At 32.5% G+C, this 14550-nt stretch overlaps 1 pseudogene; it reads right to left on the bottom strand.

Annotated features, from left to right (window-relative positions):
* Nucleotides 1-3127: 3127 nt before the first annotated feature.
* LOC149561125 (serine--tRNA ligase, chloroplastic/mitochondrial-like) lies at nucleotides 3128-11689 on the bottom strand (annotated as a pseudogene).
* Nucleotides 11690-14550: the final 2861 nt, after the last annotated feature.

The following is a 14550-nucleotide window of genomic DNA, read 5'->3' as shown; positions in this document are numbered from 1 at the left end:
TTGTTTTATTTGAATTTGAACTCCTTTACACTACAATTTATTAATGAACACCTTATATGTTGATAGAGGAAGGTAATGGATAATATTATCGACACTCATGTCTAATATGATTTAATGTAATTTTTTTTGAGAACTAGTTCGATATTGAGAGTTGACAAAAGTATGAAGTTATTGTTCTAGATATATTTTGATGTGTATATGATAGTACTTATCCAATTGTTGTTTTCAAGTTAAACCTCTATATTTTGCGGTGGCCTACTGATGATTTTTCTGATATAATATCATAGTACAAGTGCATGCTTATTCTAGTCAATAATGGATCATGTACACTCTTCACTAAATGTGTGATAGGTTATGAAGCTTTTCCTATTTGAATTCTTCAAATATATAATTGATAATTCTCCTCCAATCTACTAGCTTACACACACACACACACAAGTACATTTGCATCCATTTTTCTACAAAAAATTTTGACCAATGCTATGAATCCTCTTTATTTTTTGTTTTCATTCCCATGTTGGTCACAAAAAAAAAAAAATTCCCCCCCTTTGGTTGAAATTTTGACCAACATCAAATTACACAAAGTCAATGCAAAGACTAGAAACACCAAATATTTGCTCGTGTTTTCTGAACTTTGGTGAGTGCATGCCAAATATGTTTGCCCACATTTTTTGAACTTGGATATGGTTGGGAAGGAAGAATGAAATTGTGTGTCTTTTTCACTCGTGTTTTTTGAACTTTGGTGAGTGCAGATATCAGATTGGCATTTCTCATAGGGTTTGCCCATGAACAAATTTTCTTGTAGGTGCCCTATGTCGGCTTGGCCTAGTGTGGAACCATTCTTTCAGTACCAGCTATGACCGATTGGTGAGAGTGAATAGCATTCAGGTGGTTGACCATATCCTGTGTCAGATACTTGTTTCTCATTCTCATCAACATGACACACATGAGATTAGGATAACTAGTCCTCAAGATGCAGTGCATTTTCTTTTGAATGAGAATGAATTAGGCCATTGGGCATTCTTTTCTCATATAGAGGCCCTTACCTATCAGCATACAGGAGTATTGCATCTGCTTCTACTTTTATTAAAAGGTAAAATGGTATAGTTGTTTTGTTTTCATCATCCATTTAATGGGAAAACTCCTTGTTTGGAAGCAGTCTATTTAGCTTAAAGAAGATCTAACATAAACTCTTCCAATATTGTATATAAAGCTGGATAAGTTGCTTCAAGATAGTTCTAAGAGTATAAACATAATTCATAAAGTTGAGCTGGTCAATAAGTTCTTGAATTAGATGCAAACAAACAAAATTGTTTTCCCAAATTGGAAGTAGCAATCTAGAATAGTAGTTGAATAGAGCATAACTTAGTGGGTGTTTGTAAATTGATTATTACAAGGTTTACCAGGTGATATTGAAAAGTGGGTCCTTTGTCTTAAATGATTTTTTTTTCATTTTTCAAGGCACATGACTCTTACTAACCTAGTTAAGCATCCATGAGCCATCAAAGATCATTATTCAACATAAAACAAGTGAGGCTTCGGTGTGGGCTTGTTGGATAAGGTATGCATAGTTGGAAGACAAGGATCTCTTTTTATACTTTTTGATTTATGATTTACTTTAGTTATCCATATTAATTACAACTACATAATCAAGTGAACATACCATCCTACAACATAGTTTGTAAATATACTTTTTTATACATTTCCTAAACACTAGCATAATACCAAACAGTTGTCAGTTGCTTTTATCAATGTTTCAAATACGTATCTAGCTCATTTCAAACATATAACATGTGTTGGTATTGATAATCACCTTTTTTGCAGTTAGCAAACATGAAAGAAATTAACTATTAAGGTCACTCAATAGTCATTGTTTGAACATTTAACAAGAAATGGACTCTTCGTAAGCTTCCTTGATAAATAACTTGACCAGTTCTTGAGAATAGTGCATACTAAATAGAGAATGAGTAGTCTAATCTCTTGAACTCCATTGTTAAAAATTACTATCAAGATCACAAATAAAATCCTAACCATTCCAATGTGAATTTAACATATGTGCACTTGCATTATTCTTGCAAATATAGTGTTATTCACAGGATTGCCTCTTATTCCAAGAGCAATTTTCTATTTTGATTTGACATTATTTGATTGCACCTTTGGACATTTTTTTTTCTTTCACTTCCATCATTTTGACATCACTAGGATTCTTGGCATTGTCATGAGACTCTTTAACAAACATACTACCAACTCTCCCTTGATCTTGTTTCAAATTCTTTTGTCTCAAACTATAATTATTTCTTACCCGATAAACAACTATTGCAGTAAGATGGCCTCCTCAAAGTATTTTTCCTTCCACATAAATCAAGAACATTTATGGAAGTAGTCTACTGACTTTCTTCATAATAAATGAGAACTTGTAGGGGGTGACCCCTAGTGCACATGGTAGATGGATAGGCTTGAAGTCATGGGTCACTCTCATGGTCTTGAGTTTGATTCCACCTCTGGGTTCAAATGGCAAGAGTGGCTTGCCTGTGGCTGCTCTGCACTCATGGGGACTAGTCTTACCCTAAGCTCACACTGGTCGCTGGTCATCGCTAGGCTAAGGTCATGGGGACACCCCCATGTAAAAATAAATAAATAAATAAATGAGAACTTGCTGCTGTTAAATATCCTCATGTTTTCTGTGCAATCTGCTATATCATTATCAATATGATCTTTTAAAGAAGAATGCCCTCCCTTTGCAAAGTGTGATGTAGTAGACAACATATTGTATTTGAATCTTCTCTTATTTATAGTCTATAGTATTGGGATAATATCCCCTCTAAATTTCATTTGAACAAAATGAATGTTCAAAGAACATTGTTTTATACTTTTTTGGATATTTAATTTACCAAGGGATCAAGTAAGCAATGCAAAAATGCATTTAAGAAACCTAACTACAACTTATCCCAATAAATGTGTAGTCAACCTACCATTTGAGGATTACTAAGGTCAAGAAAGATGAGTACTAAAATGTATGAGGTGGAAAACATTTCATACATTCAGTAACTAAATCTGAGGTCCTGCTCAAAAACAATGGTTCAAAAAACTATCACAAAATTATCTTCACATCTAGGAAAATGCTTTATTATTTTGACTTCAGATATATGACTTCAACACCACCCATGAATGGTTTCAAAACTTTTGGAACAATTACAGACCCATCTTCCTTCTGAAAATTTTCAAGTATGGATATAATCATTCTAGGTACAGCACAAGCTGTTGTATTTAATGTATGTACAAACTGCAATGGTGGCAATGGGGTTTTCCCTTTCTTGGGCTTGACAGCCACTAAAAGAGTTGATTCTACATTTACAGGTCGAAACCAAATATTAAGTCAACGACTTTGGTAATCTGTGCAGTTTGATGCATTGGATATTTGAAAATAAGAAAATTTGTATAATTATTACATAGATATTTGTAGAGGCATATATTTTTTTCCTATCTACCAATCAAATATTGTCCTTTTTGAATGGCATTATAGTTTAGCGTATACCTCACCATACTACCCTAGACCTAGCATTCATGCCTCCACATCATACTTGCAGCATGCTAGTGCACCTAAGTCTTTAGAAGGCATGTCTAGAGTCTTGCAAAAAATCAAAAATTGTAAAACAAAAAAACAAAAAAATTATGCTATATAATCAATTAAACAACCAAAGATTTCCAACTCACTTGAAGTGTAATCTAGGTGAAGAAAAGAGATCTTCCTCAATGCTAATTAGCTCCTCAAGGAATAATTCACTTTCCTCTAGATGATATATCAAAAACATTTCAACCTTACTGAACTGATGGACACGGTACAAACCCCTGCCCAACAACCCAGAAAAAATAGCTATACTTTAGGCAATAGAAATTAAAAAAAAACTCAGTTCACTAATCACTCACCAGAAGGAGCTAAGGAATCTATATAACACAAATCTATTATTGTCAGTTATGAAGTATTTCAAACAAAAAAGTAGTGTGCAGCCATGGTATCTTTTCATCATTATGGCTTGGAGTCTCAATCATCTATTACCAATATTTTATTTGTGGAGAGTGGGCACAACTTAGTATATAAAGAAATAAGTATGAAGTCATAAAACACAGGTATGTCTGATTGCAAAAATAAGACAGGTTAAGGGAAAGTGATGAATGAAGAAATCCTCTTGCACTTTTAACTAGCTATAATTGCAAGAGAGGATCAGGTTCAAACTCAATGAATGCACCTACCATGTAACTATAAGAGAGCTGGAACACACTAGTGCTCTCCTCCAAGCACTACTATTTTAGTCTAGTGGAGTAGAGGCAAGTGAATGGAATCAAGAAGTTTCACTTCACAGGCTAAGAATCCATTTCCTTTTCCTTTGTCCACACATTAAAGAAACTATGGGGGGAACCATGTATGGGGGATGAGCTCACAATGACATGCACACAATGATGTAACCATAAAAAAATCCTACCCCATTACAAGATAATGAGTCATGGTAGAAAAAAAAGAATAATAATTGAGACCAAAGTGATTGTATTAGTATATAAAAATTAATGCCTTATTCCAAGGGTTTCCATTTACAATGCAAGTGATACAGGGAGGGTCTTTCATAAATGTGCCCTTTCTGTGATAGCATTAGTACCATTTTAAGGACCAATAGTTGTCAATTAAAACCTAACCATTGCATTTAAAAATGTATAGTCATCTGATAAAATACCTTAGCCAACAATTAAAATAATGAAACTAGTCAGCACAACATGTATTAACATAACAAAGGTGACTCTTGAAATTGAGTGAATATTTTTGACAACCTTAATGACTAATGAAATACACACATCAGAGGGATATGCTCCCCAAATAAAGAGCCCAAAGCTTAACTTGAAAACAAAGATTATTGACACTAATCCAAAAGTACTACCAACCTCCATTAAAGTATACATGTAAGGGTTCATGAGGTAGGAATCAAGTCCCTTACAAGAACTAGAGACCTCAATCTATCCTACCAAGAGAGATCAGACCTTCAGCTAGGGAGGTTTATTGAAATTTACTAACTTGAAATCATGTTCTATTTTCCAATATGAAATATAGTTTCTTTTGAGCATGCATTTGTTTTCAACTTGACATAGTTGCAAGATATTAGTAGAATATAAGCTGACCATACATTTTATGTGGTATTATACAAATCAAAGTACTCAAGAAATTGTTGATTTTACATGTTCAATGGTCTCCATTATGTAGATAATAATGATTTTACCAAACATTTTGCACACCATTCTACATAGCATTATCAATCCTAAGTAGCATTAATGAGTATCTTGTAACATACTGAATCTAAACATTGGCCCTTTCAAGAACCTCAAACAACATTTTTTATTAGTATGGACTGCATACAAGTTACAAACATTTTATTCAATTGAACAGTTTTTTCATATTTCAAGAAACGTATGTTGGATGGAATAGATTACCTTTTATTTAAAGCAATCATAGTTTCCAATGTTGATGTAATGCAATTAAAATTAATATAGTAGAAAACATGTGCACTTCCATTTACTCAAGAGAGTGACACTTCCCTAAAAAAATATGCAATCATACCTTGTTGCATAGCCTGCAGCAGCAACCTCTGTGTGAAAGCAATGTGAAAAAGCAACATGTTTTATTGGCAAGAGCATGTCAGCTACAATGTGATCCATGTACATTCCCCCTACTGGGATCTCTGAGGTTCCTGCTAGACACTGGTCCATTCCATATATAGAATATACCTACTCAAAAAAAAATTAGTATATATTTATCATGGTGCTTCAAATTTTTGAATGCACCATCTTATCTTTAAACCTTTGATGTTCTTGTAACTCCAATGATTTATGACTTGAACCTTGGAACATATAAAAAGGACAAATAAGACAATAAATGATTAATGATAGAAATTATTTTGTCAATCAAATTTTGTATCGTGAAAGGAAATAACACCTAGGTATTCTCTGCCCAAGGTTGAAAGCCACACTTTTCAAGAACAGATGCCCGAACAATATTAGGGGTGCTCAAAGGCACATATCCTCTTCTTGTGAGTTCTGACAGAGCCCAGTTAATGAGTCCCATCTCTAATAATATAGCCTCATTTTTTAGGTAATAGAACTTTGAGCCACTAACCTACACCATAAATACATGGTCAGCAAAAGTTCCATTTTCTTTCTGAGCTATTGCTAGATACTTGAGGGATCTAAAAATTACAAGCTGAAAACCCACCTACTTGTTAATGAATGATCTAAGAAACTCTATAATCAATGTTTCATAGGACACACCACTTTATGAAGGTTTAGCAAATGAGGCAGCAAGCTAAGTTGGCTTGTTAATTGCACTTGAATCAGAGTAGCACTATCATAGTTGAGCTCTCAAGAAGTTATAATGTTTCATTTTTGTGAGCATCACCTAGATGTAGTGAGTGCTAAGTGAATTATTCAGGCTTGTGAGAGATGGGTATTCTTAACCACTCCTATTCGAAACTACATGATTAAAAATCTTGATAAAACATCACATAATTACAAGTTGGTTCAAGCAATCTTTTCAGAACCCTTATTATAGTTTTAAACCCAACCTAGGTTGCCAAATTAGCAAGTTTTCATGTTGATTTCAGGTACAATTTGTCCAAATTTAGAATCTAATTTGAATTGTCTACAAATCCAAAGAAGGTTTGGAGTTTTCTCCTTTGAAAATTTTGGAATTGTTACATAACAAAATCAGACAAATCTAGAGCAGACAATTCAAGAGTTCAATGATTTAGAAGCATGTTTGTTTGACTTTTTGAGTCTTTGACCCTTGCAAAACCCTAACAATAGCATTGTTTTCTATTTTGTGTTTTTCTTTAATATTGAAGGATAACATATGGAAAATAATAAATATCACCAACTCAAATAGCATAATATGCCACCTTATCTAAACTTTGATTCACCTCTAGTATACAACGATGTCATATCCTATAGTGGCATGGCCCATTACACCACTCCATAGTTGAGAAAAAAATCTTTTGTACCACACAAAAAATCACTTTCCCCAAAGAAAGTTCCAGTATTCAACATCAGAATGTTTCTGAAAACTTAATCTATTTTAAGAAATATTCATTATTTAACAATCCAAATTGGTTGTGGCAAGCAATCGACCATGGGGCTTTATTTTAATAACAAAGAACCAAAATACATAATATACCACCTTTGAATCATGACTAGAGAAGAAAGAGTATAAGATTTAATAAACCAAATTTGAATCACCAAAAGCATGGCTTTGGGATGGTAAATCTTCACCATACTTCCTGCTATTCCAAAGTTTACAAATATTTACAAATTCTTTATATTATTATATTTAATATAGATTAATATTAACAAAATCACTAAATAATGGTTAAATGTGTATATTTACTACTTAGTTGCATTTATTATTTCACAGAATAAAACAATATTCATTTGTTAACATTTTACTACATTCATATTATTTATTTATATTGCTATAATATTATTATATATTTATAAGTTTTACATTTATCATACAGACATACCAGTGTACCCTACCTAACTCAAATTTGGTTTCTTAGAATCCAATTCAATGGGGCAACAAGTTCTTTTCTCAGTCAAAATAACACCTCAAAAACCTCCAAAATGGTACAAAATGCAATGAGTCAAGAGGGCCACCCAGAGGATCAGGAAAAGAGGATGATGTTCTCTAAAGAACTTGCACAATGAGCATAATTTTGTTAAAGTTTCACACTAGCCAAAGGAGAAACTACCAAGATTATTATTTCTATTCAAAAAGTTAAGACCATACAGTAGAGCATAAGTACAAAGAGGGCTTTCAAAAATCTTAGAAGACATGGCTTAAAGCAAGATCCATAGCAGAGGCTTTCATTTATCGACATGGATTTATTGATAACTAATTAACTTCATAAGGGAATAATTTTTCTTTGATGATATTGAATGTCTTCTTTTCATTCATCAAATTTTAATATCAAATTGCAAATTGATCCATTTAGAAGAATGATCATTGATGTGAACTTAGTCTGAGCTTATGTTCACAATCTCATCTCTATTTTAATGTTCTCTAGTTTATCTATATATTGGGTGACATATTGAGCTTATAGAAATGTATGAATATTTAATTTTTCTGATAAGATCAACTTTTAAATGGTTTTTTCATACATTGAATATATAACATAGTGTAAAAGTATATCCTTCTATAGAGTTCCATGTTGTACTAGAGGACGTAGAATTGACTAAATTGAGCTGAAAGAATGGTACTAACTAAATTAAGCCTTACAGATTTTAGTCACAAAGGACAATGGGGAAGGTGATTTCATTCCAATTAAAAGGTTAAGGTAGATTGGAAGATGGTTTGAGATTCCAACAAGTGCAGAATGATATATATACACACACTTTTGAAGTTTTCATCCTTAATAGAAAGTGATTTCATTTTTGAAATCTCACACTTTACTTACATTTAATGTGAAGTGTATTAGACTTGAACAGAAAATCTGGTAAACATATAGAGTTGGTACATATTTGGACTTGTGTACTAGGAACATACTAACCCATATTGTAAATTTTTTATAAGGTTTTCTTAAAATAATTAATGTTTTAGTCTTTACCTACTAACAAAGAACCATGAGAGTTGATCAAGGTTGATGTAGCAGTAGTGTTATTTGTGTTGTGCTTGTTCTTCCTCCTACCTGCCCCTATAGGAACATTTCTTAGAGTTCCTCCAACAATCCAATACCTTGGTAATTCTTACAAAAATGCCTTGGTTGATTGACATTGTAGTTATTGTAATAACAAAACTTGATCTCCAAACTATCACACCTTGGACATGGGAGAAGCTTGTTAGGTTTTTTGGGTATCACTTTATCAGGAATGTTTCTTGAGTTTCTCTTTTTCCCATTTTCTGATTCACTTGTCTTAGTTTCCTCAACATTTTCCTTTGCTTTCTTCGCTTGAGACTCACAATCACTGTTTTCAAATGAGGCTCCTTGATCATCCTCACTGGGTATTGAGGATTCATCATTTGTTTCCTATGAACATGGAAAAAACTCTTGTTTGTAAGCCCATCATCAATGAATCCATCAATGGATATTTGAAAATAATTTAATCAACATTAGAATCTGAAGAGCGTGTAGGATCTATGGGATAAAAGAAAGATAAAAATAGATGTGCAGAATCTGAAATATGAATAAATTTCTCTTGCATCTTATCTACAAGTTATACAAATTGTATCACTCTCAACAATTGAAAGAACACAAATTTTTGGTTTTATTTGATAATTTAATAGCTTTTCTGACCATTTATGTACTATCCAAATTGATTTTCCTCTTCTATTGCTGATTTAACTGCCTACCTACATGCCTAACAAGCAATATTGTTAGGCTCTATTGCTTTATTGAAAATTTTCTCATTTAGTATCTCAATGAATGAAATTAACAAAGAAGGCTTCAAAACTCAAGATGACCTATCTAAATTCTCATGGTGGTGGTTAATGTTTATAATACTCAACTGAGCAGGGTCTATATGTTCATTGCCATTCAATCCTATCAATGCTCTCCAAGTATAACTATAAATAACAATGGTTATTTGATTATCCCTAACAACTGTGACAGAACTTGACTGTCTAAGGAAAACTCAATGAATTTGATCCCTCCCACTGCTATATTGTATATGTAGCTCATGGAAGAGGGGTTGCTAATGTATTATGCACCTATTTGATATGATTTTGTGCAACCACCATAAGGCCAAAATTTTTAAGTGTTTAAAAATTGTACAACCACCATGAGGCCAAACTTGCATAAGCTAATTGATTTTTAATTAAGTGAAATATGAATTCTTCTTTTGACCCTTAGGCCAACCCACTTAGGCCTATTTTCCAACAAATTTCAATTGCAATTATTTCATGGCTGAAATTGTAATGATCTCAAGCTCATGAGTTTTTGAGATTTACCCATCTTTTGAGCTCACATGTTCTTGATTGATGATTGCATTAATATGTTTCAATCTTTTAGTCATCTTCATTAGTTGATGCATTAATCAGATTAGTCATTGCTATCAGGATTAGTCATGGCATGCTGTTGTTAGCACCTAAGTAACTTTTAGCTTGTGACATCTCTTTGAGGCATTTTGCAAATAACTAAAATACATTGTCTATAAATCCACATTTTGCAAACATCTAGGACTTCTAGAAATTATAGGATCATTTTAGTTACATTTGAAAACATTAATCAATAATTTCCATATGTGCATATATAAACATTAACTACAACATGTCCAATTTATTTGTAGGTATATTTTCTTGTGAAGAAAGACCATGCCTAACAATATGAACCCGAAAAATAATAATGAGACAATGAGTGCATTGTGGGCTCAATTCCAAAGAAAATCTAATAAATGTTATTGTCCTTGCAAAAAGTGTAAGGGCTTAAAGAATCAAAGAATTCTAATCACAACAGCCCAAAGTCATTGTAGGCAATATGGTCATGTTGAAGGGGACCACGATTTTTGTCCATTGCTGAATGTGGATTTCCTACTAGAGGAACATGGAGGTGTGAATATCCAAGCTGAGGATAACACTCCCATGTTGATGAAAATCATGATCATGGTGATGAAGATGGTGATGATCATGGTGATGATGGTCATGATGATGATAGTATTTAAGAGGATGATGATAGTGATGAAGATGGTGGTGGTGATGACGATGATCAAAGTGACATTGAGTATGATGATGGTGATGATGATGATGATGATGATGATGATGATGATGACATGGATGAAGATCATGATGATCAATGAAATATCCAAGTAGGATCAATGTTAATTATGATGGGGTCTTGTATGACCAAATATTTCTTTCCAAACCATATGTGCACATATAAACATTAAGTAGAACATGTCAAATTTTTTTTAGATATAAACATTAGTTATGCTAAATTTTTAACTTAAAACAAATGATTTACATATACAATCTACTTTATTATTAATATTTCTTTTCGTAAGTCTATTACTTTAATTTCTCTTATGATTTCTAAGACTTACTATTTTTTTTCACAAGGCGATATGGATGCACCTTCTCAGACACCTTCAATAGAGGTAAACATTAATTATTGTAAATTTTAATGTTAATATAGAAACAAATGTCATATTATTATGTTCTTTTCTTTATGGCTTTGGACTTATTTTGATGAAAGCATATGAATATTTGATGTCACAAATGATAGGAAAAAGCTACAATGATCGTTGATCAAATGCAATCTGAAATACAAGCGTCATCTACATGACATTGGCCTTAGTACTGACCCTATATTCATCACCCAAAAAATTATGCAAAGATACACTGATGAACTTGTTAACATTATCATCAAGGGTGATAGAAGTGAGGAGAAAGAGGCACTAAGAATAGAATTGGACTGTAGAATCCAATCTTTGAAGGTAAGCAGTAATTCGAGTAAAGCAGTAATAGAAGTTCAATAGATATTAGTATTTTATAGTATCTTATGGATCATGATCTCTAATTTTATGTGTTCTTGTATAGAGATATGTACTAGTTGCGACATCACATGGTGAACATGGTCAAGGTTGTTGCGCAGTACCTTCGTGTAAGTAACACTTTGTTTGTTTTGATCAACATTATAACACTTACCTTTTTTTGTGTGGACATTTCTCACTAGTATCCCATTTGATGTTTATCCATTGCAAATGTATTTTCTAACAATATTCTATTCTTTAGCCCATGTTGAAGTGCAGACTCCTCCTTCGGTTGGTGGTCCACTATTGTCTGCTACATTGTCGACAAAAAGGACCATGCAAACATCATCATCTATGCCCACTAGAACTGGTAAAACCTTGTTTTGCTATATTTTGTAATGTGCTATATTTAGTAATGTCTTTCTATAGGTTGATGAACAATGAAGTAGCATATCAGTGCTTAAATAATGTCTACAAAAGCTTGCATACACACAAACACATGCATACACACACCACGCATACATACATATATGTATACCCACACATAGAGAGACATGGACATAGGCAGGGAGGTAGACCAACATAGAGCAGTACTAAAATTGTCATTTAATTGTTATGATTTTTTAGTTGATAGACCAAAAAAGAGCAGTACTACTGAAGCTGATCCATTTCTTGGAGTAGTTCATGTGATTAGTATTGGTTCGTATGAAGGGACATTTTTGCTAAATAAGAAAACTATGTTTCCATTAAAAGAACAAAAGCTTCCAAGTGCTTTAAAATTGATATTATTTAAAGTGTAAATTTAGTTTACTTTTACATTACTCATTTTGGATTGATAAATCTTTTATGTTTTTGTAGGTAATAATGCTTTCTTTGAACATCTTTTCCATATGACATTGAGAATATTTGGACCCACCATATGTAAAAGGTACGTAGTTTCATATCATTGCTACATAATTTTTCTTTTCTTCTATTTATTGTAATATATTAAAGTTATTGATCTAACACTCTATTTGTTTTTAAAAAGGTGGAATTTACAAGCTGTGGAATTAAAAAATTAGTTGATTGCATCTATTGAGGAGAAATTTGGGAAAAATATTTTTGACACTGGCCTACTTCTAAAAAGAGTAGCAAAGCATATGAAGACTATGAGGGATCAATATAGAAGGGCTCTTAAGGATAACCCAAAGTACGACCATCCTCCTATGATTCCACTGATGGAGTGGAATGAAATAATAGAAGATGCAAAGGAGAAAAGGCTATGTGAAGATAGAGATAATGAAGGAGGACATGGCAAAAAGAGGTATGTCATTATAGTATTAAGAACATTCTAATCATGCACTAATTATTGATATTTTTAAATATATAATCTAAGATGTTTGAAATTGTTCATAGATTGCAGGACACATCTATGGCTACAAAAGTGAGAGTAGAAAAGGTTGGCCAACACAAACTTGGCTCTGGTGGCTATATGAATCTTCAGTCTCAACTTGTAAGTCGAGCAATGAATTTTTTTAGTTATTTTTAATATAATGTTGCAAAAAATTTTGTTTAATGAAACCATACATGAAAAACTAACGTTATCAGGAAAAAAATATAGGACACAGATTTCAATGTGGAGGTCATAGATGAAGATAGAAAAATTGCCTTGAAAGAAGGCTAAAAAGTTGTGGTTGCACACCTACATGAAGAATCTATAAGCCTTGCCCAAGAATCCAGTGAACCAAATGATATCTCACAAGTAAATTGGTTAGATGAAAAGTAAATGAAATTAAATAGTTGAGAAGATTATATTTTGATATTAGTTTTAAACGTAAATTGACTACATAACAATGTGCATAACATTTTACTGCAGCCTTCATATCCTACAATAGAACCTGCTCGTGACGAAGGCCATGATGTGCATTATAGTGGTGGAGGTATTAATTTGCTATTGGAAATTAATTATGCAATTATGACTACAATTTAACATCTTCAATTGGCATTTGACGTGTATCCTTTTTTTGAATATTTTAGAGCATGTTGAACATCATGGTGAAGGAGTAGACCATGTTCCAAGTGTTCAACATATTGATGCGATGGCAAGTCAAAATGTTAATGTACATGATGTGGCATTGTCAGGTAAGAAAAATGCATTTTATGTTGTACTCGTACTTAATTACAAATTTGTAACAGTTAGAAAAAGAAAAAGAGTATGCCAATTTATCTCATTCACTTGTTCTTGCAACAGAGCCCCCTTTAGTGCAGCAACCTCTTGCTCCTCCAAAGAGAAGGAGCCATCATAATTTGACATTACATGTGCCAAAAGAGGAAGAGAATGATGCAGATATGGATGTTCCTATGAGTGTTTTTCTTAAGAGAGCTCAGAAAAACAAAAAAAAGAAATGATGTTTTAAAAATCTTCTTTGATAAACCTTGTTGGATAATGAAAGAACTTTGTTTTAAGTAATTATGTATGAATGATGCATATTAATACAGATTTTTATTTTATGTTAATGAATATTCTTATGTGTTAATGAAGTTTTGATTAGTATTATGTATTAATGAATTTTATATCATATTAATGATGTTATGTGATTGTATTGATTGAATGTTATAGTTCATAAATGGATGAATGAATGAATGAAATATGTAATTAGATGATAATGGGTGCTTTAGATTGATGTTAGGGGGAGGGGGGTGAGGCCAAATGAGCTTCCACCTTCACATTATTGGTCTTGTTAAGTAGAGAATATTATAGTATTCTTGAAACAAAGTGAAGCTCAAACTAACATAAAATGAACACTTTGCATATCGTAGGTCTAAAATGATCCACAACTACTACTGCCCATATCATACAATGCAAATGTGATATGGGATTTATGTGTTGTTACGTACAATGTTTGATATTTGATCATTTTGTTCCCTTTATATAGTTACCCTTTTTTTTTTGCCCTCGGCAATAGTTGTCAATAATGATATTCTAAACTATGCATTAAGTGACTTAAATGACCATTATGGGTAAATACTACAATATCATTCTAATAGAAATGGTTGATAAAAGATTCATCTCCA

This window comes from Cupressus sempervirens, chromosome 4 (assembly GCF_028749045.1).
Source record: "Cupressus sempervirens isolate cs-2001-9-10 chromosome 4, ASM2874904v1, whole genome shotgun sequence".
Classification (NCBI taxonomy): domain Eukaryota; kingdom Viridiplantae; phylum Streptophyta; class Pinopsida; order Cupressales; family Cupressaceae; genus Cupressus; species Cupressus sempervirens.
This window is presented reverse-complemented; position numbering and strand designations above follow the sequence as displayed.